Source organism: Chaetodon auriga, chromosome 17, assembly GCF_051107435.1.
Source record: "Chaetodon auriga isolate fChaAug3 chromosome 17, fChaAug3.hap1, whole genome shotgun sequence".
Lineage (NCBI taxonomy): Eukaryota > Metazoa > Chordata > Actinopteri > Chaetodontiformes > Chaetodontidae > Chaetodon > Chaetodon auriga.
In genome coordinates this window covers 18,051,052-18,054,481 of record NC_135090.1, presented here as the reverse complement: position 1 = coordinate 18,054,481, position 3,430 = coordinate 18,051,052, and positions in this window count along the sequence as shown.

Sequence of the window (3,430 nt, the reverse complement as noted above, 5' to 3'; positions counted from 1 at the left end):
TCTCCATGCATGGAGAGCTTTTCTGGCAACCAGAGCCCAGCATATGAAGGTGTTTAGTACAAAACGTCTCCCTCACCATGGCAAGGGGAGCAGTGGGGAGGAAGGAAAAAAGAGCTAGCATGTTAAAAGCAGTAGGGGTTGGATGCAGTGCTGAAAGGATGGCTGGTTTCCAGTGTCCTGTGTGGCGTAGTGTGATAGACAAGCTACGGTTGATATGAAAGGTTCGGCCACACACATTCGTTGTTAATTATCCATTTGGAGGGTCCGGGCGGATGCATATGTGTGCTCTCAGATGGACCGCAGAAATCGTGGAATCTGGCATCATTAAGAAGACTTATGACAAAGGTTGTACGGCCAAATAACGTGATTCGCCGAAGAATATTTCTGCTTTATCAAAAAATTGTGGCATCACAGTTTGCGATGGGCTCTCCGATTCGCCGCGTTCTAAAGTAACCGATGCTTCTGATAGAAATGAACGAAAAGGTGCAGTTATTTCGAATGTGTTCAGGACAAGACAAAAGGTTTTATCAGGCTTTGGTTTTAAAAACGACCACTAGCAGCCACAGACTGGGACAGATTGATTGGAAGGAAACCTAATGAAACCTTTGACCTTGCAGGCAGCAGTTCAGGCAGACATCCAGCTTGATGCATCAGTGTCACTCAAGCCAGTTTTTTCCCCAAAAAAACATTCATAAAAAATGCTCAATCAACACTGATTCTGGCAAAACTTTACGTTACAAACTGTGGAATTTACTTTAAGAGCAGCGGCACTGAGGAAACTCTTTTCCCATCCACACCCAAGAACAAATGACACATCTTCAAAAGCACATTTTGACTGCTGCATGTTAAATCTTCTTTAGGGGATCTTCCTACATCATCTGCCGGCCTCCAGCCATCAGCCGTCGCTCGGCACTGTTCTGTAAATGCATGAAAACTGAATCTGAAGTCAGATCTGTGATGATAAGATACCACCAGACCACACCGTTTATCACTATTTCATCAAAGCTGGAGCGATTCAGATTTACAGATTTTTCTTTGGAGTTTAAAAATCTATCAAAGGCAAAAAAAAGGCATTTTGTTAAAGCTACCTTGCTCTGATTAGTTCTTATTTAACAATCTGTGCCTGCATTCATTGTAAAGCCTCTTCTGAAATTGTGAAGCTTACTTAATATGGCATAGGTGTTTCCAAGTGAATGCACCAGTTCTATCTGGTGGGGCTTAGCTCACTTTTGGAGCTGGAGTTATTTGTGTAACCATCACAATAAAACATAGAAGTAGCTTGTCAGTCAGACCCATGCAAAGTTAATTTGAATCTGAATCTCTTGAATCTGGATACCCAAATAGAAAAGTAAAATTATAAGATTTTTAGGTGGCCACAGTATACACAGGATAACACCCTCCAAAGGTACTTCTTAGCCTCTGTCTCATCCATCCAAATTATAGAAAATACTAATTGTTGGCTGTATTACTACTACTCTTACTATTTAATAACTCAATAGGTCTATAACACTTTCTGCAACATTATTACAGATCACGGTTTAAATAACTACTGCTATACACTGTGTGCAGCTTGGAAACAAAGGAACGTTTAGCTGAATCAAAGCTTCAGAAGATCTTTTAGAAGTGCAGAACCAGTGCTCCACTCAGTGTAGAGCACAGGGTGGCTTTCATTGGGACGCGGTGGGGATCGCAGGGAATGAGCCACAGCTGTCTGAGGAAAATGGGAAGCGCTGTGCACCTCCAGGCCCCAGTTCTGTCAACTGTTAGACCAGAAGGAGAAACAAACAGAACCAGAGAGATCTGCAAGTTGGTCAGACCCCGGTGTCACAGGGGTCATGTACCATGTGGTGGTGCTTTTGCTCTCCATTTGCTAAATTAGTTTCCATTTATTTTTACTTGGTAATAGTGACTTTAGTGCGTGACAAGTTCGTAGACACACACTCAAATAAGCGCTAAGGACCCTCACTGGTGTGTCCTGGAGGCGAGACAAGAAGGCCAGTCATTGATTGTGTTTAGTGTTGGCCTGCTGACCCATACAACAAAGTGACGTGATGTAAACCATTGGTGCGCTTCTGGCTTTATTTAATGTGACAGACCTCTGGTAAACATATACGTAGCATGGCCAAGTTTATACCACTTCTCCACCTTCTAACTAATTTCCTGACATGAAATTGATCGGGTCAAATTATCAGTCGTGTGAGCACAAATTACTCCGATTTAAAGGAATCAATTCATCAATCGTGACAGTTTCATGAGACATTTGTTTCTGATCAGCGGCTGAGGAATTCACCTCCAAGAAGCAACTCGAATGTTTCACCGCGTGAAGTGTGTTGGGGGACGTGAAGGTCTGGTTTGTAGCAGAGTCAATGTTTCTGACAGATCGGTGAAACATACCCGCCCAAATCACCAGGTGAATAACTGCCAGTTTGCAATGAGACATGTTAGACACGCTCTTTTGCTATTCAAGCTTTAATAGGCAGTTAATAGCCCTGCTTTCTGTGAGGTGTTTAAGGTCCACGCTACACTCTGTCACTCACTCCCTTGACCTCATTGTGTTTGTAATGGTTGAGGCAAGCGTCGCCAGACACTGACGCAATGATGCCTCACAGGCCGTTTCCATATTCAGAGAACCTGTAGAAAAAGCTGCTCCGCTTCCCCGAGGTGGAAATTCTCATTTTACTTTCCCTTTTTTCCCTCCCTGTCCTCATGATTTAAGTCTATAAATGTCTCCACTTATCAGAGCGTCTTGTCAAACAAAGCAAGAGGTGCTATCAACATCAGTGATAAGTGTTATTTATTTATTCATATCACTTTGACATTACACACAATCCCACGCACTTGCTAAGTTTGAGAGAAGTGCTGCACAAGATCAACTCTGCGGCAAAAACGAATTGCTTTGGCTCAGTGACATTTAACTTTATGTCTGCGCATAGGGATGTGGTCATATCTGTTGGGTGCCGTTTTCCATATGGTTGTCATAAAAATATGATCTTATGAGCTCAAAACATATCCTTTAAGGGTGTTATTTTAATCAAATTTTGGCACAGTAGCCGGTTTGGCACCAGACAGCAGAAAATGACTGTAACGCTATCGCAGCTTAAATGTGTGGTCACCAGCTGATACTTGTGCAAAAAGAAGATAACCACCCTAAATGGTAAAAGCACGTAATATCCCACTATCTGTAATGTTTAATGTTTTGGTGTTGAATCTACAGAAAATGTCCTTTTTGAGGCAGATCAGCTCGTAGATATCTGCTTGTGACTCATGCGCCTCTTTAAATGTTAATGAGTTTGACAATGGCCTGTTTGAAATTTTGACATTTTTAATCCAGTTTTCATGATGACAGTCCCAGGCTCCGTTGAAACATGCCAGGAGATGTGGATTGCTATTCTTTTCCTTCAGTTTTGCCGCAGTGAACTGTGTCATAGTC